Below are 27225 nucleotides of genomic sequence, written 5' to 3'. Positions count from 1 at the left end.
TTCTCAAAAATATACAAGCAACTTATGCAGCTCAATTCCAGAAAAATAAACGACCCTATCAAAAAATGGTCCTAAGAACTAAATAGACATTTCTCCAAAGAAGACATACAGATGGCTAACAAACACATGAAAAGAAGCTTAATATCAGTCATTATCAGAGAAATGCAAATCAAAACCACAATGAGATACAGTTTCACACCAGTCAGAATGGCTGTGATCCAAAAGTCTACAAGCAATAAATGCTGGGGAGGGTGTGGAGAAAAGGGAGCCCTCTTACACTGTTGGTGGGAATGCAAACTAGTACAGCCACTATGGAGAACAGTGTGGAGATTCCTTTAAAAACTGGAAATAGAACTGCCTTATGACCCAGCAATCCCACTGCTGGGTATACACACTGAGGAAACCAGAATTGAAAGAGACACATGTACCCCAATGTTCATCGCAGCACTGTTTATAGTAGCCAGGACAAGGAAACAACCTAGATGTCCATCAGCAGACGAATGGATAAGAAAGCTGTGGTACGTATACACAATGGAGTATTACTCAGCCATTAAAAAGAATCTATTTGAATCAGTTCTAATTAGGTGGATGAAACTGGAGCCTATTATACAGAGTGAAGTAAGCCAGAACGAAAAACACCAATACAGTATACTAACACATATATATGGAATTTAGAAAGATGATAATGATAACCCTGTATGCGAGACAGCAAAAGTGACACAGATGTTTAGAACTGACTTTTGGACTCTGTGGGAGAGGGAGAGGGTGGGATGATTTGGGAGAATGGCACTGAAACTTGTATACTATCATGTAAGAAATGAATCACCAGTCTATGTTCGATACAGAATACAGGATGCTTGGGGCTGGTGCACGGGGATGATCCGGAGAGATGATATGGGGTGGGAGGTGGGAGGGGGCTTCAGGATTGAGAACTCATGTATACCCGTGGCTGATTCATGTCAATGTATGGCAAAACCAATACAGTGTTGTAAAGCAAAATAGAGTAAAAATTAAAATTAAAAAAAATAAAACAATTTATGTAAAAAGGAGACAAACAAGAGGCTTTCCTCTTTCCCCTGCTCTTGGAATCCCTCTTCCCTTCATTGTTTTTTTTAATCCCTCAACACAGCACTCAGTGTGTCTCCCATTCACCCTTCCCTTTCCAAAGCTTGAAAAATTAAAAGTCTCACACTTGAACTGCAGAAAGAATCTAGAGTTACTAAAACTAAAAGACATTTTTGGAAATATCAGTAATAGTTATTAAAATAAATGGCTGTTTGAGGGTTTATCCTTTCTTCTTCAGAGAAAACAGAAGTGAAGACTGACATTCTATTTCCCTTCCTATGATTTAGATATAATACTGGTAGAAAACTGGGAAATGAATAGAAAACTTGTTGAGGTCCTTTGTCTCCTCAATTTTACAAATTATTTTTGTACAGTGGTAAAATATGGGCTGCTGCTGCTGGTGCTGCTAAGTCGCTTCAGTCGTGTCTGACTCTGTGCGACCCCATATGGGCTGCTGCTGCTACTAAGTCACTTCAGTCGTGTCCGACTCTGTGCGACCCCATAGACGCCAGACCACTAGGCTCCCTTGTCCCTGGGATTCTCCAAGCAAGAACACTGGAGTGGGTTGCCATTTCCTTCTCCAATGCATGAAAGTGAAAAGTGAAAGTGAAGTCGCTCAGTCATGTCTGACTCTTAGCGACCCCATGGACTGCAGCCCACCAGGCTCCTCTGTCCATGGAATTTTCCAGGCGAGAGTACTGGAGTGGGTTGCCATTGCCTTCTCCACCCATATGGGCATGATCGTGTAAATAGGCTGTTAAAATAGCTAGGTATATTTGAAGTGGAATACAAAGTGAACACTTTATTTTCTTCTCATAAATATTTTATGACCCTATGTGGTTTAAAATAATACACTATTGGTAAAGGTTATCATAACTCTAAGGAGGAACTGTGTGAAATAAGGAGGCTGCCATAAAATAATTTGATCTTGAAAGTAATTATTAATACATGGCATAAAAAGTACACGTATAGATAGAGTCTTGTAATGTCCATTGAAATTGTGAAGCCATTTTAACTTCCAAGGCATTTTTTGACTCTTGACTATGAACCACATCTTATTATATCTACTATTATATATTTTGTTAATGTAGTGCACAGTTACTATCTGTACCTGTTAGAGAATGCACAGTTACTCAAGAAATAACTCTTCAAGGAATAATAGAATGTAACATATACAATAGACTGTATGGCTCTTCATTACTGAAGGTCTATCCAAACCAAATGTGTATGTAGAAAGTATTAAACCAAGCATTAATAAAATATGATATTATATAAATTAGTTTCCCTGACTAGTGTAATTTTTGTCAACTCAAATATGTAGAGGGGACATAAAGAAGCCAGACTACATCTTTGATTGGAAGTAACAAGGGACCTGACAGAAAAAGCAACAATAATCTGATAAGTTCAGTGAATTTGCTGTTGAAACAAAGAACAAAGGAAAATGAACATGTCTTTATGTAATATAACTTACCAGGTTATTAGTGACTTTTTTCATCTGTTTTTTTTTACTAGCAGTATAATTTCTGCTATCTGTATCTCACACAGTAAAATAAAACTGCATTCCTGAATAAAGACTTTATATAATAATTGGGCACAGCAGCATGGTCACAAGGAAGCGCAAACATGTTCAGTGATTTTTAGAGGTGACATATTTAGAAAAGTACATACAAAAAATAACTTCTTAATAATTCAGCAAGATAACATATCCTAGTATTCTGAAGTTATAGTAAATTATATAATTTGTAGAAATGCTTTTTTGCTTGCGTGTATTTATATTTATATAGTATTCCTCAAAGTTGTAAAATTGTTTATATTTGCTTTTAAAATTTAGCAGCTTACCTTTAGATTCTTTGGAGTTTCCTAGGTATGCCATGATCTGGCTACAAATCATTTCTTATACATGTTGTTTTTAATATTAGTTTTACTGTATTGCAATGTGCTAGCTCTCTGTAAAATGTGACACATAAGTGATGGCAGGCATTCTTCAGAAGAAATTATTTCAGCCATCAAGTATGGTACCTCCATATGATCTATAGATTTTCTTAATTGAAAACTTTAAAATAAGATTTCCATCTGATTTCCATTTCTTAAGAATGTGAGCTTCTTTCACCATGAATTAATATTGAGTTGTATTCACTACCTTCTCTTTGTATATTGAGTTAAACATATGCTATTTTTGTTTTGTGATTTGTTAAAGTGGTGAGTTACATTGTTAAGCTAGTATGGTATTTCTAGAATAAACAGTTTGTAATTGTTTTTAATTTTTATATATTGCTTCAATGTGTTTGTAAATATTTTAGTAGACTTTCTGCATTTACATTCTGTAGGTTTTGTTTCTTATAATATCATGTGAGTTCATGAATACACATGCCTATATGCATATATGTATGTATATGACTAGCAGTTTAGATATATTTTGTGGCAATTTTGATAAATGTTTCTCCTCGATTATTCAGTTCAGTTCAGTTCAGTTGCTCAGTCGTGTCTGACTCTTTGCGACCCCAAGAATCGCAGCATGCCAGGCCTCCCTGTCCATCATCAACTCCCGGAGTTCACTCAGATTCATGTCCATCGAGTCAGTGATGCCATCCAGCCATCTCATCCTGGGTCATCCCCTTCTCCTCCTGCCCCCAATCCCTCCAGCATCAGAGTCTTTTTCAATGAGTCAACTTTCGCATGAGGCAGCCAAAATATTGGAGTTTCAGCTTTAGCATCATTCCTTCCAAAGAAATCCCAGGGTTGATCTCCTTCAGAATGGACTGGTTGGATCTCCAAGGGACTCTCAAGAGTCTTCTCCAACAGCACAGTTCAAAAGCATCAGTTCTTCGGCGCTCAGCCTTCTTCACGTTCAACTCTCACATACATACATGACCCTCTTATTTTTCCCTTTCCCTAAAGGACACTCTTTAGATTTCCTTTAGTTCACTAATAGTCTTTCTTTTCTTTTCCTGACTAGTATTTATGTCACTGTTATTTTTGAAGACTATTTTTATTGGATATAGACTTCTAGGTTGGCATTCCCCACCCCACCCCCCAGCAATTTGAATATGTCATTTCCTTATTTTCTGTCCTTCCTTGTTTATTCTGTCCTTCCTTGTTTATTGCTGTTGCCAGCTCCCAGTGTGTCTTGTTGCTCATTTAAAAACACTGGTCTTTTTTTCAGAGGACTTTTAGCATTAGTTATTGGTTTTCAACAATTATACCATGGTGTGATTTTCTTCTATTTTTCCTGTTTGAAGTTTATCAGATTTCTTGACTCTGTGGTTTCATGCCTTTCAAGTTTTAGAAAAAAATATGAACCATTATGTCTTCAGATATTAGTTTTCTCATCTGCTAGCAATCCATTTTCATAAATTTTTATTATCTGCCATATGTCTTTTAATATACTTCGCTGCATTTTATCTTTTTGTCTTCCCTACTTCAATCTGTGTCTTTTCTCCTGACCCACCTCTCAGTCTTTTCTGTTTTTAAAAATAGCTACTGATTTTGATAATTTAGCTCTTATGTTTCTAGTACTAGACTTTGCATGTAGTTATTTTAAAGTTTCTACTTCTTTGGAAATTTTCCCAATCTCACTTCTATTTCATTGGCTATTAAGTATTATTATTTTAATGCTCATAGCTGGTTAAATCCCTTTTGTGGATCTCCTATGAGTATCTTTCTTTTGATTCCTTTATCTTTTATTAAAAATCAGGTCTTCTATGCATGAGGATTTTGATAACTTTGTGAAAATTGTGTGTAAAAAATACTGAGGATACTTTTTGGCCCGGGTTGATATAAATTTACTTCCCAACATTGCAAAATAACAATAATAAATTGCTAAAAGAATAGAATATTTTCTTAAATTCAGATAATCTGAGGAGAAAGTATAAATTTAGTAGGTTGGATATGATTTCTTCAATGAGAGATAACACAACGTGAAGAATCAAACAAGATGTAGAATACTGATAAAATTGATTTAAGTTTTAATAGAAATACTCTGGCTGCTGAGGTAAAATAAATTTTAGGAGAACTAGAGCAGAATTAAGAAAACAGAAGGTATTGTAATAATACAATTGGGAGATAATTGCAGTTTGAATATGGAGGTGATGAAGTTGGTGAGAAGTTATCAGACACAGGATAAGCTTTTGTAACAAAGTAACATTTGCCACCCAAAATATGCCACTCTCGTGAAGGTTATTTTCAACTGAAAGTAACTGAGAGCAACTACAAGAATAGCTTTCTACCTTTCCCCTATGTTCCTAAAGTAGTACATAAATTTACAACTGTGTCCCTTCATTCCTCTCTATAATGAAGAACAAGAGTTAATCACCAGAGACAACTTTAGACCCTTATCAATCCAAAGATAGCAACCGAGGAACCCATGTAACAAACTCCACAAACTAGCCTTTAACTGCCCTTAGTTTTCCCCCACATATTTACCTTCTTGTAGACCTTGGAAGTCTAAAATGTTGTTTCTTTACAAATGTACCTTTTGCTGTTGTTAAGGATTCTTTGTTAACCTGAGTTCTAAGCCACCTCTTGAGTTATTTATCCCTGAGTTTCTTCCATGTATACATGAGATATGTGTGTGAGTGGGTTAGTTGCTCAGTCATGTCCGACTCTTTGCAATCCCATAGACTATAGCCCACCAGGATCTTCTGTCCATGGAATTCTCCAGGCAAGAATACTGGAGTGGGTTGCCATTCCCTTCTCCAATATATGAGATATACATGTTAATAAACTTATTGTCTTCATCATCATTATTCTGTCTTTTGGTACAGAACCCCAGATGAGAACCTAAGATGGGCAGAGAACACATTTTTTTTTCCCCCTCCTGGACACTTCTCAGATAGAGGAAGTATATTCATGGATTGGATGTGGGATATAGGGGGAAAAGAGAGGGCTTTAACATTAAGTTTTTTTTGCCTGGTAAACTGAAGTATGCAGATGTCAACACCTGAGATGTGGAAGAATTTTGTAGAAGCAGGATGATAGGTTTAACGAGATTATTATTTGGCATCCAGTTAAAAATATCAAGTAAGTAATTGGTTATATAAGTCTGGGGCTTCAGGGAGATGTACTAGTTATACATATAAATTTGGAAATTATCAGTATGTGAGTGGTATTTTAAAACCATCTTTGCAACTGGGTAAGATCACTGAGGATAAACAAACAAAGGTAAGAAGTAGTTGGGGAATGTTGTTTAAAAATGTGTCCCCAATTCTTTACTCTCCTTTGATTCACATCCTTCCCAATGTGACTTCTTAGTTCTTTAAGAATTAGCTTCTACTCAAACCCTTTTGAATCTAGGTCACTCTTGGGACATGCTTTGGCCAATAGATTGCAGTGGAAATGTCAAACTAGGCCTCTAGAAAACTGCATGTGCTTCTGATTTCTCTTTCTGAAGTTTGCCAGTGCCACATGAACAAGCCTAGGCTAGCCTGCTGGGTGTGGGAAGTCACGTGGCTTGGTCACCTCTATTGTCCAGGCCAACTAGCCAGCTATCCAGAAATGTGAATGAGGCTATTCAAACCAACCATACATCAGACAACACACCAGCTGAACACATGAGTATGAATAAGCAGTAAAATCATCAGAGCCTGTCCAGGTCAGCAGAACCACTCAGAGGACATGGATTCTTGGGCAGTAATAAGTATTGTTTTAAGCCACTGAATTGGCGGATAGCTTATTACTCCAGATGAGATGGTTGAATGGCATCACGGATTCAATGACGCAAACTTGGGCAAGCTCTGGGAAATGTTGAGGAACAAGGAAGCCTGGCATGCTGCAGTCCATGGGTTTGCAAAAAGTCAGACATGACTTGGTGACTGAAAAGCAACATTACTCCAGAATAATTACAAGAATCAAGGAAGGAATCCAGAGGGCATGACAGTTATTAAGGAATTAGAGAAATAGAAAGGAATCAAAGAAAACTAAGAGCAATCAGGAGGGTTGGGGGAAAAAAAGCCAGGTATTTATGGTATTTTTTAACCTGGAAAACTATTTCAAAAGAACCAGAATTGTCAACTCTGTCCAGTGCTGTTAACTCATGTACAAGGAAGGTTTCAGGTTGACCATTGGTTTTAGTAGATGCTGTTGACCTTATTTCAAAGATGCCTTCTCAGCCATGTTGACAGGATGAGAGCAAGGCAAATTTTATGAAAGATGCTAAAGATTACTACATGAATATAATTATAAATTATAAAACTTTGAATTCTACATAGTCTCATTTTGGCTGTATGCATTTTTTCTAGTATAATCAAATGTATAACTCAATTATGACATATTAAACAGAAACATCAATTAAACCTTAAATTGTTGATATAGACAGAAAATCAAATCAAAGCACTCTTGCTCTGCAAACCATTATATATGTAACTTAAGTTGTACATTCCATTCACTAAATCAAAGGACAGTTTTATGCAAGATTGCATAAGAACCCGCCTGCCAATGCAGGAGACATAAGAGATGCAGGTTTGATCCCTAGGTCAGGAAGATCCTCTGGAGAAGGCATGGCAACCCACTCCAGTATTCTTGCCTGGAGAATTCCATGCACAGAGGAGCCTGGTGGGCTACAGTCCTTGGGGCTGCAAAGAGTTAGACATGAAGCAATTTAGCATACATGCAAGTATGTAAATCAGATTCCAAGGAAATATGTGGAAGGAATTCATTAAAAGTATTTTGAAGCTTTTTAAAAACTATAATAGCATTTCATAGTTATTTTGACCTATTAGTTACATTAAAGATAGACCTTCACTTATAAGCATTAAAAGTAATTTTCTAGGCCAATATAAAAAAAAAAATTTGTACTAAAATTCGGCATTAAAAGTAAATCATTGATCTTTATTAACAGACTTTTTCTGAAAGTGAGGTTGGTGTATTGTTTAGGCAGGTTTGTTTATTTATTTATGGTGATTTTGCTGAATCTCACACAAGATTGAGAGAATTATACAGCCTGAGGCAACTCTATACCTTTGTTGCCCAGAAGGCCATGGTTATCTTCTGCCTCCTGCTTTACTCCCTACTCACCCCCACCACCACTGAAATACGGAACATGATATTACGAGTCTCTCATTCGGTGTTTCACATGGGTTGGAAGAGAATATTGAGGCACTGCTCATAACCTTTGTGCATCCAGGCCCAACAACGGTCAGATAGAAATAATTATTGCCACTTCAAAGTGATTAAAAGCAGTTCTGTGCAAAGGAAAAGAATCATGTTAATTGTGCCCTAGGGAAGAACTGCTTCAGAGGGATACTTCTGATTACTTTGAAGTAGAGGTAACTACTTGCGCCCTCTCAGCAGGCTTCACTAAGTAGAAATGTATAAGCTCTCTTGGACCCAAGGGAGAGAATAAACTGAATACCTAGTAGAAGCATTGATTTCTTATTCTCAGGCGGTAAACTCCTGCAGAACAAGATGCAAAAGCAAACCATGTGATTTCAACTCGAGTGACCCCACTGCATTAAAACTAAATTAGACCAATGTCGATAAGCCTCAAGAAATGAATGTCCTTCTAAAGAAAGCAATAGTTTAATTTATAATTCTGCCTAAAGGTTTCTCTGCTAAAAACAATCAAATAGAATAGATCTAATATTTTCTGTTTAATTTAATATAACATCAAATAAATATGATAACTGACTAGTACTGATCACATATTTCGAAAGCACACAGTGACATTTACTTACTCGAAGCTATAGGAAAATGTAAAATTTGTCACCCAGTTGTATTCTGGTCCCTGGAAGATTATAACTCCTGCATTTAACTTTCAGTTCAGTTCAGTTGCTCAGTCGTGTCCAGCTGTTTCTGACCCCTATGGACTGCAGCACACCAGGCTTCCCTGTCCAGCTCCCTGCTAAGAAATGAATTAAAAACTGAGGAGAGGCATTTATGTAAATAGATTGATGCTCTAAATTTCCTTTATTAGTGATAGTTTCCCTTCTGACTTAATCTTTGTTACTTAAAAATACATGCCTGCTTAAATGCTATTTATTCCAAACTCAGGATGTTACAGAAATTATATAAACCAGCAGAAACTACCTGCTATTGAACTATAATAATAACGGCAAGTGGTCTAATTCAAGAAGACTCTTTGTATAAACATCCTGATTCAATATTTTAAATGCTTCTTAAAATATATTCCTTTTTTACTCAGATTATTAAAAATTCATCACAGGCATTCTAACTATACACTAGTTTATAATTGATTTTGAAAAAGAGAAAATAAAGTTATGAGTGTTAGGGACACTGAAAGTGTTACATCAGTCTTGTCTTCTTGTTTTAGTTATTTAGAAACAGATGAGACGTGTCAGTAGACAAGATTGAAATGTTACAAATCACCTATTTCATGTTATCATTTAGTAAAAAAAAATTTTTTTTACTACTTTCTAGAAGGTTACACAGTAGTATACATTTTAGTATTAAAAAACCTTGTAGTTGTTTGGGATTATAAAACACAAGTACGAAAGAGTGTTTTCTGCACTCTCTGTTGACTGTGCTTGATCTCTATTTAAGTTTGTTTATCTCTCAGCAAGTGCTTAACAGCATAATACTGTGTGGAATGGAATATGTTTTTTCCTCCTCAGATTTTTACTAGTTGTTGAATGCTATTGGAAGACTACCATATGGTGTAAAATAAAGATTTCATTTCAGCATGCTACAATATATTGTATTAAAGCCATAAGGAAAGGAAACTTGGCTATAAAGGTCATAAAATTGTAATGTACCACACAGAAAAAGAAGTTGTTACTGTGTAAGTCATCTTGCAAATATAATGATATACATTTCAATATGTGCACTAGATAAATAGATTTAAAGTATTTTTAAAGGATGCTTTCCTTATGCAAAAAAAGAAAATCATAATAAAGCAAGCAGTAAGGCTGGATATTGAAGTCTCCAAAGAAACATATTTATGAACTTGGGTCCATTCACACATTTAATAAAATTTATTGATTACTTACTATATAGTAACCACCAGGCAGAAAGATGTACAAACTCAGAATCAGTTCTCTGGGGGCTTATCATCTACTAATTGTGGTTGTAGACAGATAATCAAATAACCATAAAAATGCAGGAGGTTCTATTTTTAGTAGACATTTGAAAATGATGTTCTGTGGACCCAGAGAAGAAAGTTTTGTTTCCATTATTCAGATCCCCCAAATTGTAAATCTATGTGTCCATAAGTTTAATATTGATAACAAAGAATGATTTCACAGCTTCTACCTTGTGCCCCTCACAGCCCATTTATACAGAGCAGTCCTGAGTAATCTCTTCAAAATGTCATTCTAAGCAAGCCATTCTTTTGCTTAAAAGGCCTGGCTCTCATACTATGATTCATAAAGCTGAACTTGCATCACATTCTTGATGATTAAATGAACTCAGCTCCCTCCACTCTTCCTTTCGCTTAGTCTTTCCTCTAGACATGCCTATACTGCCCTTGTCCCATGTATTTGAAAACACTTTGTGAAGGCATCAGATATGTTAATCCTTTATTCCAGTACCTACTCAAACCTAATTCTGAGAGAGAAAGAACTTGACTGGTCACCCTGTGAGAAACTGCATCTTCTAGCCTATTGTGTTTTAATGAAACATAAGTATTTGGCCTTTGTCCCCATTTCCTGGCACAGAGCTAATGAACCACAGAAGGGCTCCTGGATGATGGGTGTCTTTGGTTGCTGCAGAGATGGTGGGAGCCCCCAGACAGTCTTAGGCCTGGGATCCAGAAAGACTAAACCAGGATTCCAGGGTTGGAATGTTCAACCTCAGCCCCAACCTACCAGAAGGGGAGAGTTAATAGAGATTAAGTCACCAGCCATTGGTGATTGAATTCAATGAATTACACCAATGTAATGAAACCTCCCTAAAATAGCTCCTATACTTCAGGAGAATTTGCAGAAAGGGCAGAGACCTGAAGAGAGCATGGAGGCTCTGGGCAAACTGCCCACACCTTGCCCTGTGTGCTACTCCCATTTCAGGGTTCTGAGTTGTATTAATTGTCATTTATGATAAGCTAGTAAACATAAGATTATTGTTTTCTTGAATTCTGTGAGTCATTCTAGCAAATTATTGAACCTAAGGAGGGGGGTGTGTGAAAATTTCTCATTTATAGCCAGTTGGGCAGAAGTACAGGTTACCTTGGACCTGAGATTAGTGTCTGAAGTGAGGGCAGCCTTCTGGTACTGAGTCCATAACTTATGGGGATGCATTACCTCAAAATAGTGTCAACATTATTTAAACTAATAGATGACCGATTGGTGTCAAAATCACAGATGTTCATTATATATTCCTTTTAATCTGTTTTGTTTTCTCTGAAGTACATATCTTTACCTAAAACTATGGTAAAGTGGAACCAAATTCACCTAAAACCATATTACTATGCTGACTTTATTTTCTATTGTATTTTTATTTTTTTCGGAATACAGTTAATTTACAGTGTTGTGTTAGTCCCAGGTATACAGCAAAGTGTTTCAGTTATACATATATATTCTATTTTGAGATTCTTTACCCATATAGGTTATTAAGGGTATTGAGTAGAGTTACATATGCTACACAATAGGTCCTTGTTGGTTATATAACTTGATATATTTGCAAGTTTTATATATATATATATATATATATATATATAAACAAACATATGATATATGTATTTAACTTGATATATATATATATACACTTTGTATATATATCTAAATAAACATAAATTGTTATATATAGTATATATAGCAGTGTATGTTTGTTAATTCCAAACTCCTAATTTATCCCTTATGCCCCTGTTTTTCCTTTGGTAACTGTTACATTGTTTTTGATATCTGTGAATCTGTTTTTGTTTTATGAATGTTTACTTGTTTAATTTTTTTTTTACTTTAATATAAAATATTATTAGTTTCAGGTATAAAGTGAATCAGTTACATATATATCCACTGTTTTCAGTTGTTTTTCCATATAGGCCTTTACAGATATTGAGTAGAGTTCCTTATGCTATGCAGTAGGTCCCTGTTAGATATCTATTTTATCTGTAGTAGTGTGTATATCTATATCCCAATTTCTCAATTTATCCCTCCACCCTTCTTACCCCTCTGGTAACCATAAATTTTCTATATCTATAACTCTCTTTCTGCTTTATAGATAAACTCATGTATATCTTTTTTTTTTTTTTTTTTTTAAGATTCTACATATGTGTGTGTGTGAGCTCAGTTGTGTCTGACTTTTGGTGACCCCATTGACTATAGCCTACAAGGCTCCTCTGTCTATGGAATTTTCCAGGCATGACTATTAGAGTGGGTTGTCATTTTCTACTCCAGAGGTTCTTCTGACCCAGGGATCCAATCTGCATTGGCAGGCAGATTCTTTACCACTGTGCCACCTGGGAACCCCAGATTCTACTTATAAGTGATATCATATATTTGTCTTTTGATGTCTGACTTACTTCACTCTGTGACAATCTCTAGGTCCATTCGTGTTGCTGCAAATGGCATTATTTTATTCCTTTTGGTGGCTGAGAAATATTTCATTGTATATATGTATACACGCATCTTTATCTATTCATTGGTCAGTGGACATTTATATTGCTCCCATTTCTTGGCTATTGTGAATAATGCTGCATTGTACCTTGGGATTCATGCATATTTTCAAAGTATGGTTTTCTACAGATATATGCCCAAGAGTGGGGTTGCTCTATCAAATGGTAGCTCGATTTTTAGTTTTTTAAGAAACCTCCATACTGTGCTCCATAGTGGTTATACCAATTTACATCCCCAGCAGCAGTATGTGTGGGGGTTTCCCTTTTCTTTCATGCCCTCTCCAGTATTTAATATTTGTAGAATTTTGATAACATCCATTTTGACTGGTATGAGGTGATACCTTGTTTTAGTGTTGATTTGCATTTCTCTAATAATTAGCGATGTTGAGAATATTTTCATATAATTTTAGACAGCTATATATCTTCTTTGTAGAAATGTGTATATTTTTGGCCCTTTAAAAAATATATATATTGAGCCACATGTGATCTTTTTAAATTTTGGTGATGGGTCCCTTGTCTGTTGCTTAATTTGGAGATATTTTCTCACATTTTGTGCATTGTCTTTTCATTTTGCTTATGGTTTCCTTTGGTATGCAAAAGGTTTTAAGTTTAATAAGGCCCCATTTGTTTTTGTTTTTGTTTTTGACTCTAGGAGGTGGACCCAAAAAGGTGCTACTGCCATTTATGTCAAAGAGTATTCTGCTTATGTTTTACTCTAAGAGTTTTGTAGTATATGGCCTTAAAATTAGTTAGGTCTTTGATTCATGTTGAGTAAAGTTTTTTGTATGGTATCAGAGAATGTTGTAATTTCATTCTTTTACACATAGCTGTTCAATTTTCCAAATACCTTTTTTGTTGGACAGACTGTCTTTTGTCTGTTGTATGTTCTTGCCTACTTTGCTGTGGACTGATTGACCATCAGTGTATGGGTTTACCTCGGGACTTCTATCTTGTTCCATTTATCTGTATTTATATTTTTGTACTAGTATCTTAACTGTTTTGATAACAGTTGCTTTGTATTATAATCTGAAGGCAGGGAGTCTGATTCCTCCAGCTCTTTTTTCTTGCTTAAGATTGCTTTGATTACTCATGCTTTTGTTGTTTACATATAAAGTTTTAAGATTTTTTTTTTTCTAGTTCTGTGAAAAATGACATTGGTAATTTGATACAGATTGCACTGAATCTGTAGATTACCTTGAGTAGTGTAGTCATTTTAACAATATTGAATCTTCCAATCAAGAATATGGTATATCTTTCCATGTGTTCACGTCATCTTTGATTTCTTTCATCAGTGTTTTATAGTTTTTGGAGTACAGGTTTTTTCCTCCTTCGGTAGGTGTATTCCTAGCTATTTAATTAACTTTTATGGGATGCTAAATGTGATTATTTCCTTAATTTATCTTTCTGATCTTTCATTGTTAGTGTACAGGAAATCAAGAGATTTCTCTGTATTCACTTTGTATTTTGAAACTTTACCAAACTGATGAGCTCTAGTAGTTTTCTGGTATCATCTTTAGGATTTTTTATGCATAGTGTCATGTCATCTGCAGACATGGACAGTTTTACTTCTTTTCCAAACTGGATTCCTTTACTTCTTTTCATCTACAGTTGCCATGGCTGGGACTTCCAAAACTATGTTGAATAAAAGTGGCTATAGTGGACATCCTTGTCTTATTACTGATCTTAGAGGCAATGCTTTCAGCTTTTCACCATTGAGAATAATGTTAGCTGTGTGTTTGTCATACATTGCCTTTATTATTTTGAGGAAGTTCCCTCTGTGCCCACTTTCTGGAGAGTTTTTGTTATAAATGGGTGTTGAATTTTGTCAAAGGCCTTTTCTGTATCTATTGAGATCATTGTGTGATTTTTATATTTCAGTTTGCTATTGTGGTGTATCACACCGATTGATTTGTGGATATTGAAAAACCCTTGTATCTCTGAGATAAATCCCTTTTGACTCTGTCATGATCCTTTTAATGTGTTATTGAATTTGGTTTGCAAGTATTTTGTTGAGTATTTTTGCATCTAAGTTCATCAGTTATATTGGCCTATAATTTTCTGTGTTTGTGGTACTTTGGTTTTGGTATCAGGGTGATGGTGGCCTCGTAGATAGGTTTGGGAGTATTCCTTCCTCTGCAAATCTTTGGAAGAGTTTCAGAAGGATTGGTCTTAGCTCTTCACTAAATGTTTGATAGAATTCAATTTTGGTTATCTTTCCAAAGAACCAGGTTTTAGTTACATTGATCTTTGCTATTATTTCCTTTGTCTCTATTTCATTTATTTCTGCTCCGATCTTTATTTCTTTACTTCTACTGACCCTGGTTTTTCTTTGTTCTTGCTTTAGGTGTAAGGTTAGGTTGTTTGAAATTTTTCTTGTTTCCTGAGGTAAGATTTTTTGTGCTATAAACTTTCCTCTTAAAACTGCTTTTGCTTTGTCCCACAGCCAAGGATGTTTTGGAACACTAGATTTTCATTGTCATTTGTCAATGTATTTTCTAATTTCTTTTTTTTTTTTTTTATTTCTTCAGTGATCCATTGATTGGTTAGTAAAATGTTTAACCTCCATATGTTTGTGTGTTTTACAGTTTTCTTTCTATCATTGATTTCTAATCTCACAGCATTGTGGTCTGGAAAAGATGCCTGATATGATTTCAATTTTCTTAAATTTACTGACCATGTGCACTTAAGAAGAAAGTTTATTTTGCTGCTTTCAGATGAATGTTCTATAAATATCAGTTAGCCATTGTGCTATATGTCAGTTAAAGCCTATGTTTCTTAATTGATTTTCTGTTTAGATGATCTGCCCATTGATGTAAGTGGGGTTTTATAATCCCCCACAATTATTGTTACTATTTCTCCTTTTGTGGCTTTTAGAATTTGCTTTACATGTTGAGGTGTTTCTATGTTGGGTGCATATGTACTTAAAATTTTTATATCTTCTTGGATTGATCCCTTAATCATTCTTTAGTGTCCTTTTTTGTCTCTTGTAACAATCTTTACAAGATTTAGGCTACTTTGTCTGATATGAGTACTGCTACTGCAGCTTTCTTTTGATTTCCATTGTCATGGAGTATCATTTCCATTCCCTCACTTTCAGTCCGTATATATCCCTAGATCTGAACTGGGTCTCATATATAACATATATACGTCTTGTTTTCGTATCCAATCAGCCAGTCTATATCTTCTGATTGGAGCATTTAATCTATTCATGTTTAAGGTAACTATCAATATGTATGTTTTAATTGTCATTTTGTTACTTGTTTTTGAATTTGTATTTGTCTTTTTTTTTTCTTCCCTCTCATGATATGAGGACTATATTTAGTGTTGTGGTTGTATTGCTTTTTCTTATTGTGTATGTATCCATTGTGGATTTTTGTTTCTTGATTCCCTTGCAGGTTTGGTATAGCAATCTATATACATGCAAAATTGTTTTCACCTGTTAGTCTCAATTTCAGATGCATTTCCAATATCCTATATTTGTGCTGTCTTCTCACAGTTGCTGGTTTTGATACTGTATTTGTGTGTGGATGATTCCTACCTCTACTTTCTGTTTTCCTTTACTGGTGAGATTTTCCATTTGGAAATTTCTTATTTCTACTTGTGGTCTTTTAATCTAGAGACGTTCCTTTAGCATTCGACATGAAGCTGTTTTGATGGTCCTGAATTATCTTAGCTTTTGCTTCTCTGTGAAGCTTCTGGTTTCTCCATCAAATCTGAATGAGAGTATTGCTGAGTACTCTTGGTTGTAGATTTTTCCCTTTCATCACTTTAAGTGTATTGTGCCACTTCCTTCTGGCCTGCAGAATTTCTGCTAAAAAAAAAAAAATATGCTTATAACCTTATGGGGATTCCTTGTATGTTATTTGTTGCTTTTTCCTTGTTGCTTTTAATATTTTTCTTTGTTTTTAATTTTTGTCAGTTTGATTAATATGTGTCTCACCTTGTTTCTCCTTGCGTTCATCCTATATGGGACTCCCTGTGCTTCCTTAAGTGACTGTTTTCTTTCTCATGTTAGTGATGTTTTCAGCAATAATCTCTTCAAATACTTTCTTGGGCCCCTTCTGTCTCTTCTCTCCTGCCTTTCTGGGGCCTCTATAATGTGTATGTGCTTGTAAAGTTGTCCCAGAGATCTCTGTTACTGTCATTACTTCTTTTCGTTATTTTTTCTTTACCTGTTTCATGGTAGTGATTTCTACCACTCTCTTCTAGCCCATTTATTCATTCTTCTTCCTCATTTATTCTGCTATTGATTCTTTTAGTGTATTTTTCATTCAGTTATTGTATTGTTTAACTCTGTTCTTTAAACCTTCTAGCTCTCTGTTAAATATTGGTTTTTTTTGGACTATGCCTCCATTATTTTTCCTCTGTCTGGGATCATCTTTACTATCATAACTCAAAATTATTTTTTAGGTAGATTGCCTATCTCCACTTCACTCTGTTTCTCTTGTTGGTTTTTATAATATTCTTTGTCTGGAACATATTTCTCTGTCATCTCATTTATAATTAACCTCTCCACCCAAAAGGTTATTCTCTTTCTTGTCCAATATCTGTTATCCTCAGTATTGAGGAACATCAAAGAAGAGGGGAGATTAAAACTGACCAGGACCTTGTGAGGATCTCCCCATTGCAAAAGACTTTCTATGTGTCCCTGTTTCTTGTTTGTAGGAAAATGGCTTCAGCCTCCTAGACATTCCCAGAGTTAGGAAGGACAGAGTCAAACAGTTACTAATTAGGGAAGGAAGGAGGTGCAGAAATAGAGGAGGAGCAGTCAAGAAACCATAGTGCAGTGATGGGGCATGGTCCTGGTTCCTCCTCAGCAGATGTAGATTACAATGTATATAGCTGAGTTGTTCTAGAGAAACTAAGGCCCCTACCCAGGTGGCAGATGGTAACTTCAGGCTGAATACAAGTACAGGGACCCATGACTGGTTGGAAGCAGAAGGTGATTATTGAGATTCTGGGAACACCACCCTGTTAACTCACTAGAAACCAATCAGAGGAAGGTCACACACCCTGCAGACCTCCCAAATTTTTCCTATGAGAACTCTTCCTTGAAAACCATCAGGGAGTTTGGGTTTTAGGCAATGAGCTTCCCATTTTCATTATATAGCCCTGGAAAAAACTTTTCTGTACTCCAGAGTTAAACATTTTGGTTTGTTTGGTGTCACTGTGCATTGGGCACAGGAACTTACATTCTGCAACAGAGTACTTTGTTTCCTGCAGACCCATGATAACAAGTGACATTTCTGTCATGTTCATTATAGAATCCTTGAAACAAGAAACTATACTTTGCATATATTAGGCATGCAATAAAATTTTCAAATTAATATATGAATGAATGTGTAACTGCTATCTGACAATGGACTACTATGTGGCAATTTCTTTTATCATTGGTCACATGGGATATAATAAATGTATTAAAATACAAGTGTATATGTTACAAGGTTCCATTAGCCTTGGGAAGAAATTTTAAATGAAGGATGGGAAGTTATTTATTTTGTACATCGATAATCCAAATTAATACAATCAAATAATAAAAGTCAAATATCTCTGAATAGAAATATTTTATGTGTTCCCTAAATGCTCTTCCTCTCACTTTGAGTTTTACAAAGTTTATTCCTTGCCCTGAAATAGAAATTATATGTCTTTCCCCCTTGTTTGCTTATAGGCTGTAAGATCTAAGTATCCCAGCAGGTTTCAGTTGCAAATACAAAAGGAGAAAATTCCCCCATATGGCTTCTGCATTATCCATATGAGGGTAATCAAACAAACTAGCTAGGGAAATAAAAGGGATCAGCTGGAGACTTCCTTTTTTCCAGAACTAAACAGATCAGTTCAAACAGTATACCTCTTTGAAATATTATTTTGCAAAAACTAGCTCTCATCCTTTATGAAAATGGTGTATATTCAAAAGTATTAAAAGTATTAAGGTATATTTAAAGTGTAAGATATATTTGTAAAATGTATTTCTCTTACCAGTTTTGTTTGTTAAAAGATTGACTCTGCAGCAAACCCAACTCTAACAGTAGCAAAATTTGATTTGAATTCTACTTTCCTTGGTGAACTTTTTGAATCCAGTTCTGGACAACTATGGAGAATTTTAACAGAAAATACTGACTTAAGTAACAATATCTAAGACTGTAGTATTTTCACATATATAGCTGGTGTTATTTTCCTGTAGAGATAATTTATAAGATCTGGTTAAAAATAATGTGTGCTGGGGGAGGAGAAACAGTTTTTCCTCTACCCTTCTAAATCCCATGGTTGAGATAACCTTGTTATAAAAGATAGATTAATAGGAAAAAAGCAAACAGAAGTTAAATTAACATTGCTACCTCATGTATACATGGAAGATACCTAGGAAAACTGACTAAAACTCCCTCCCAATCTTAAATATCATCTTTAGCTACAAACAAAAGATTTTAAATTGGTTGGAGGCCAGTTATGGAAGGATACCAGGATAAGTATGATTAATATGGATAAGGTTTATTGTGCAGGTTTAAGATGATTCATTTGCCACTGACGACTTTCTGGAAATTTAGTTATTCTGTCTCTGATATGGAAAAGGACTCTAAACTAAGGAGATTTCCCTGTTAAAAGTAAATTTCACCCACAAAAGGGTAATTCCTACTGTTTTCAGGGATTCTCTTGTGTCTGCAGTGTCTCAAAAATAATCATCTCAAAACAATCCTTATTCCAAAAAGGTACATTTTGGGATGGTACACTCTATTATTCTTCAATACCAATATTGATTTCCTATTCTTGATAATTATACTATGGTTATATAAGGTGTCAACATTAGAGGAAACGGGGATATAGGAGAATTTTATCTACTATTTTTGCAACTTCTCTGAAATGAGATTGAAACAGTTTAAGATATAAAGAAGAGAAAACTTTAGCTTTTGTCTCCATAATTAATAGACTGTGACATAAACTATTTTAAAAATATATCCTAAAATAGAATCATGAGAAATCTAGATAAATCGAGTTTTTGAAAAGCGTTTATTCTTCCACTTTCAATTAAGATAGAGTATGTAGTTCTTGACTTTCTTTCTCACTTTAAACAATTATGAGACTAGACAAAATATGAGATAATGGTTTTAGACATTAAAAAAAAAAAAAAAAAACAGGCAGGACGTCACTGTGGTTCCTAGAAAGTGAAAAATCCATGAGGAAGCCCTATAACTTATCCAGCTCTCTTATTGAGGGTATATACCCTATTGTGACAGGAATGAAAGATCAGAGATTTTTGAAGAGACTGGAATTCATGCTGCTTGATTCTCAAAGAGGAAAGTGAATGTTACTGAACTAAGGTTCAGCTGCCCACCACTGAAAAGCCAGTAATTGAGAGGCAAGTGTCGGTAAAAAGGAAAAGTACTTTAATCAGAAAAGTAGCAGTTCAGGGAGAAGGTGAACTCATGTCCTGGACAAACTCTGAAGATCCTGCTCAATCATGCCAATTTTTAAAAGGAAATGGGAAAAGAATCTCAGGGATTATCGGGGTAGGAGGCTGGATTCTGCATCATTTTCCGTTGCATGCAGACAGGCTGACTCTTTTTTTGAATGTTACCTTGCCCATGTGATCTGTCTACAGCATTGCTAATGGAGCTGTTAGGTGTAGACAGCTAGTCATCTTTTAACTACTTGATTCTCTTCCTAGAGAAAGAGGATGAAAAATTAACAGTTTCAGCAAGGCATGGTGTGCATTCAGGAGAGTTTAAGTCGGGAGTTACGTTAAACTGTCTAGTGAGCTCATTCCTATAATTATGTTCTTTTAAGGCTAGAAGGGAAAAGAAATGAGAAAACAGCAAAGGGGCAAAAGAGCTGCTTTTAGTTCCCCACTGTCAAACATCATTTCATTTCTGTGGAATTAAGCCTGAAGATCAGTCTTCTGTAACTTCATTCTGACTTAGAGTACCATATTCTCAGAGTGGAAAAGGTTGACATGGGTATGTAACATCTCTTTGAAATTTTTATTTACCTGCTTACATATGTGGGAAGAGTGAGCTATGATTATGTTGATGCCATGAGGATATAGATTATTATGAGTAAAAGTGTTAATCCCATTTTCTTGAGGCCAGTTCTTGGAATTGTGCTAGCTATATATTCAGTACTGCTCAAGATGGAGCAGCTTATGGCATGGCTATAGTCTGGTCATCTTGCAGTTAGCTTTTGACTCATGAGGTTAAGGTTTTGATGTCTAATTGGAGTTATAGTTTCTGTTAAAAACTCAAGAATGTTCATCAGACACTGACTCTGTGTCTCTGTTGTCTGAATCATAAACTGCTTGACATTGTTATTTTGTGGCTCAGTGAGGCCTGGGAGATTTCAGTTTTTTGTTTTGTTTTTTTCAGACAAGAGACAGGGGACATGAGGAGGGAGTCTTTACACCTGGGGGCCTGAAAGGATTCTGCTTGACCAGAGATGATCCCTAGGAATCTGAAACAGAATCTCCACTGAGTCTTTGGTTAAGGTTTGAGCTGTCTATATGCAGGATGAGATTCTGTGAGTCCTGTCAGAACCCAGACACTCTGGGGTAGACTGACACAAAGTGAAATAGAACTAACTCATGAAAGGATAAAACCAAGCCAAAGAGTAAAAGGGAGGTGCCAGTGAGTTAACTGCATGATGGAACAAAATTCAACATCATTCAACGATGGGGGCATAATCATGCCATACAAGATATCAAGCAGAATGTTCAATATAACAAAAATTGCTAGTCATGTGAAGAAACAGGAAAGTGTGATATACAATGAAGTATGAGGGTTACTCAATACAAATCAACCCCAAGAGGCTAAATAATTTAGAATAGACTAGGACTTGTAAACAGGTACAATGAATATATGTATATATGTATGTATATATATGTATTTTTAACTGTCATTGAAGTATAGTTGATTTGCAATGATGTGTTAATTTCTTCTGTACAGCAAAGTGACTTAATCATATATATATATATGAAGTGAAGTGAAGTCGTTCAGTCGTGTCTGACTCTTTGCGACCCCGTGGATTGTAGCCCACCAGGCTCCTCGGTCCATGGATTTTCCAGGCATGAATACTGGAATGGGTTGCCATTTCCTTCTCCAGGTGATCTTCCTGACCCAGGGATCAAACCCAGGTCTCCCGCATTGTAGGCAGACGCTTTACTGTCTGAGATACCAGGGAAGCCAACATATATAAGGCATATATATTATTTTTATATTCTTTTCCATCATTATGGTTTGACATAGGATGTTGGATATAGTTCCCTATACAGTAAGACCTTTTGTTTGTATCCATCCTTACATAAAATTTGTCTCTCCTAATCCCAAACATCCATTCCTTTCCTCTCCTATTCACCTTCCCTCTTGGCAACCACATCTGTTCTCTTTATCTGTGAATCTGTTTTGACTTTGTTTCTTAGATACATTTATTTATATGGTATTCTATTAATAGATTTCACATATAAGTGATATCTTATGATATTTGCCTTTCTCTAACTTACTTCACAAAGTATGATAATCTCTAGATCTATCCATGTTGCTACAGATGGCACTATTTCATTCTTCTTATGGCTGAGGAAGATTCCATTGTGTGAGTGTATGTATATACATACACAGCACATATACAGACACACACATCAGTTCAGTTCAGTCGCTCAGTCGTGTTCGACTCTTTGCAGCCCCATGAATCGCAGCATGCCAGGCCTCCCTGTCCATCACCAACTCCCGGAATTCACTCAGACTCATGTCCATCGAGTCCGTGATGCCATCCAGCCATCTCATCCTCTGTTGTCCCCTTCTCTTCCTGCCCCCAATCCCTCCCAGCATCAGAGTCTTTTCCAATCAGTCAAAACTTCGCATGAGGTGGCAAAAGTACTGGAGTTTCAGCTTTAGCATCATTCCTTCCAAAGAAATTCCAGGGCTGATCTCCTTCAGAATGGACTGGTTGGATCTCCTTGCAGTCCAAGGGACTCTCAAGAGTCTTCTCCAACACCACAGTTCAAAAGCATCAATTCTCGGCAAACAGCTTTCTTCACAGTCCAACTCTCACATCCATACATGACCACTGGAAAAACCATAGCCTTGACTAGATGGACCTTTGTTGGCAAAGTAATGTCTCTGCTTTTCACCATGCTATCTAAGTTGGTCATAACATTCCTTCCAAGAAGCAAGCGTCTTTTCATTTCATGGCTGCAATCACCATCTGCAGTGATTTTGGAGCCCCCCAAAATAAAGCCTGACACTGTTCCCCATCTATTTCCCATGAAGTGATGGGACCAGATGCCATGATCTTCGTTTTCTGAATGTTGAGCTTTAAGCTAACTTTTTCACTCTCCACTTTCACTTTCATCAAGAGGCTTTTTAGTTCCTTTTCGCTTTCTGCCATAAGAGTGGTGTCATCTGCATATCTGAGGTTATTGATATTTCCCCCAACAATCTTGATTCCAGCTTATGTTTGTTCCAGCCTAGCGTTTCTCATGATGTACTCTGCATATAAGTTAAATAAACAGGGTGACAATATACAGCCTTGACACACTCCTTTTCCTATTTGGAACCAGTCTGTTGTTCCATGTCCCGTTCTAACTGTTGCTTCCTGACCTGCATATAGGTTTCTCAAGAGGCAGGTCAGGTGGTCTGGTATGCCCATCTCTTTCAGAATTTTCCACAGTTTATTGTGATCCACACAGTCAAAGGCTTTGACATAGTCAATAAAGCAGAAATAGATGTCTTTTTGGAACTCTCTTGCTTTTTCCATGATCCAGCAGATGTTGGCAATTTGATCTCTGGTTCCTCTGCCTTTTCTAAAACCAGCTTGAACATCTGGAAGTTCATGGTTCACGTATTGCTGGAGCCTGGCTTGGAGAATTCTGAGCATTACTTTACTAGCTTGTGAGGTGAGTGCAATTGTGCGGTAGTGTGAGCATTCTTTTGCATTGCCTTTCTTTGGGACTGGAATGAAAACTGACCTTTTCCAGTCCTGGGGCCACTGCTGAGTTTTCCAAATTTGCTGGCATATTGAGTGTAGCACTTTCACAGCATCATCTTTTAGGATTTGAAATAGCTCAACTGGAATTCTATCACCTCCACTAGCTTTGTTCATAGTGATGCTTTCTAAGGCCCACTTGACTTCACATTCCAGGATGTCTGGCTCTAGGTGAGTGATCACACCATTGTGATTATCTTGGCCTTGAAGATCTTTTTTGTACAGTTCTTCTGTGTATTTAGGAGAAACAATTACCTACCGTGGTCACAGAAGGCCATTTTTATGTGGGAACATCTCTGGTTAGCCTGCATGGGTTTAATTTTCTTGTGTAAGGGCTGTTTTTAGTATGGATGCCTATCTACCTCTGTCCTCAGTAAATGTTGGTCATTATTGCCTTGATAGGAGGAGTGACTGTTCTTTCAGTGAACAGAGAGGGCCCTGGATATTTGAACAAGGCCTCCTTTTTTGCCCTGTTTGTCACTTCCCTGTCAGGGGCAGGGTCTGCTCCATTGTTGTTGGAATATAAATGCCAAGATTTTTTTCTGAGCTGCAATTCTAATTGCAGTGTGACCTAACTAGTACTGTAGGGCTCCCAATGGGAGACGAGCATCTGAGTATTCCTCTGCTGGGAATATTCACGTGTCAGTGTTCTCTGTTGTGTCACCTTTCACCCATTGTTTGGTCTCACAAAGTATACGTTGGCTGTCAGTCCCACCTCAATCATTGGTATGCTGGCAGTTGACTGTGGTATCTTGAGACATTGTTTTCATCAGGCCACCAGCACAGATCTGCTGAAATCAGGTCCCAGGACTATAGTATTTGTGTATCTGGACCCACTGTGGGAGCTGTGGAGGCAACTGACACTGACCTTCCCAGCCCCCCACATGTATTCATCCACTAAGCCCAGAGTTGCTAAGGTCAGACTGTCCCAGCTGCCAAAGCACATGTCGTCTATTTGGATGTTCTGTGGGTGGTAAATTTACAGCTCTGACAGCGGAGGTGTAAACCTGTGGTTCATGCATCTGTAGGGAATGATTTCACCTCTGCTTTCTACATGCACAGCCCCTAAGGCTCAATTGTAACATCAGCCCTACCCTTGCATGTAGGCAACCCATTGGTGCCACCACGGTTGCCCAGGCAGTGGCCAGGGTGTGCAGGTTTGCCCCAGTAGGTGACTGTCCTGGAGCCTGTAGAGGCAGAGGCTGGCACGTGTGGAAAGAGGCTGCTACAGTGGCCCAACTCCTCCTTTTCATACCTTAACAATGGTGCTTCACTTCTGTGGTGACTTAGGCTTCTGAGAATGCTCCCATTTGTGCTGCCCCATTCTCCAGCCCCTTAAGCTGTCTTTGTGCAGCCACAGCAGACCTCTCTTCGAGAGTCTGTTCTCTAAACATGCATTCCAGCAAACAGCTCCTGCCTGTACCAGCAGATGCACATTTCAGGCTGGGGTGCACAGGGCAGTGGCACAGACATTCTCTTTAGGTCTCATTCTGTTCTACCTGCCACCAACCACTTGTTGTGCTCTTCTCTGAGCCTCTGAAGCTCTTTTTCTGTCCCAGCCGATCTCCCTACCAGTAAGGGCCTTCCCAGGGTACAGAAGCTTTCTGTTCTTCAGCTCCTTCCCAGGGGTGCAGGTCTTGTTTTGCTTCCTCTTCCCTCTTTTTGAAACAGTTGTTCTTTCACCCTACATTGTTATGTTTAGAGCTTTCTTGTCCTTTCAGGTGTTTGAGGTCTTTTGCTTGTGTTCTGTGAGGGTTGTTCCACTTGTAGACATATTCTTGATATTTTTGTGGGAAGAAGTGAGTTCCAAGTCCTACTACTCTGCCATATTGATTCCATATGTTGAATATGTTAAGAACCTAAATGATAAAAATGAATCAGTAGACATTCCCTATCTCATTAGAGAAATAGAAACCAAAAGATTTGAATTTATAGAAATAAAAATTATAACATGTGAAATGAAAATTTTACTAGATAGTCATAATGCAAAATGAACAGAGTAGACTAAATGGTGAGTAAATATGGACCTTATTCAGTTCAAGACCTTCTTCAAAAATGAAAAAATAGAGAAAAATTTGGGGTGAAAAGAACACACTGCAGTGATTTCTGATTAAACATCAAACAGACTAACATAAGTAACTGCCTTTTCCCCCAAAACAGAAAATAGAATAAGATGGAATAATATTTGAATAATTATTTCTAAGGTTTGATGAATTTGGTTAAAAAACACCAATTTAAAAAAGCAAAAAAAAAAAAAAAGAAAGAAAGTTGAAAAGCATTTTTTTAAAAAGCACATCAATGCAGACCAAATTGATGAAAATCAAAGAAAAAACATCTTGAAATAAGACAAAAACGATATTCAGCAGAAGAAAAATATCAATAAAAGCATACATTCTCTTCAGAAACAAAGGCCCAAAACAGTGCAGTGATATATTTAATACACTTTAACTAAAATATATTTAATACAACTCATAAACTAGGATTCTCTATCCAGTGAAAATATCATCCCAAAATTAGTAAAAAAAAAAAAAAAATTATTATATTTTGAGATATAACTGATATGTAATCACATTAGATTTAGGTATACATATAATGATTTAATAATGTGCATATTGTGAAGTTATAATAAATTTAGTTAACAATAATAAATAAATAAATAAATTTAGTTAACAGTGTTGCAGACTTCCCTGGTGGCTTAGTCAGTAAAGAATCCACCCACAATGCAGGGGACTGCCTGCAATGCAGGAGACTGGGTTTGATCCCTGGGTCAGGAAGATCCCCTGGAGAAGTCAACCCACTCCAGTATTCTTGGCTTGGGAAATCTCATGGACAGAGGAGCCTATTTAATTTGTTGTGTTTCCACTTTTGCTTTTGTTGCCATTGCTTTGGAGTCAAATCCACAAAATTATTGCCAATAATATGTTTTCTTCTGGGTGTTTTATAGTTTCAGATTTTATGTTTAGGTCTTTAACCCATTTTGAGGTTGATTTTATATATTGGTAGATACTAGTTCTGTTTCTGTCTTTTGCATGTGGCTATCCAGTTTTCACAACACCAGTTGTTGAAGAGAGTGTCCTTTCCTCATTGTATATTCTTGGCTCCTTTTTAATAAGTTACTTGGCCATATATGTGTGGGTTCAATCTGGGCTCTGTATATGTGTCTGTTTTTATCTCAGTACCGTATTGTTTTGAATACAGTAGCTCTGTAATACGGTTTGAAATCAGGATTTGTGATGTCTCCAGCTTTGTTTCTTTCTCAATATTACTTTGGCTATTCCAGAGCTGTGTGGTGCTATAGAAATTTGGGTATAGTTTGTTCTATTTCTGTAAAAAACATCATTGGAATTTAGATAGGAATAGCATTGGATCTGTAGATTACTTTGGGTAGTATGGGCATTTTAACAATATTAATTTTCCATGAGTGCAGAATTTCTTTCTTTTTATTTATATCTTCCTCATCAGATTCTAAAATAAATTTTTATTGATAAAGCTGAGAGAATTTGACTGTAGTAGATCTATAACATAAGACATGCTTAAAAGAATTTTAGGACGAAATAAAAATGTGGATTGCAAAAGCAAGTGTAAAACACCAGCTAAATGAAGCAAAAATAATTGCATTGTATTCTATAATTTATAATGAACATAATACACATAAAATTTATGACAAGCATGACAAGAACAGTAAGTAGAATTAT

This window comes from Capricornis sumatraensis, chromosome 17, assembly GCF_032405125.1.
Source record: "Capricornis sumatraensis isolate serow.1 chromosome 17, serow.2, whole genome shotgun sequence".
Classification (NCBI taxonomy): domain Eukaryota; kingdom Metazoa; phylum Chordata; class Mammalia; order Artiodactyla; family Bovidae; genus Capricornis; species Capricornis sumatraensis.
Note: the sequence above shows the minus strand (reverse complement) of the source record.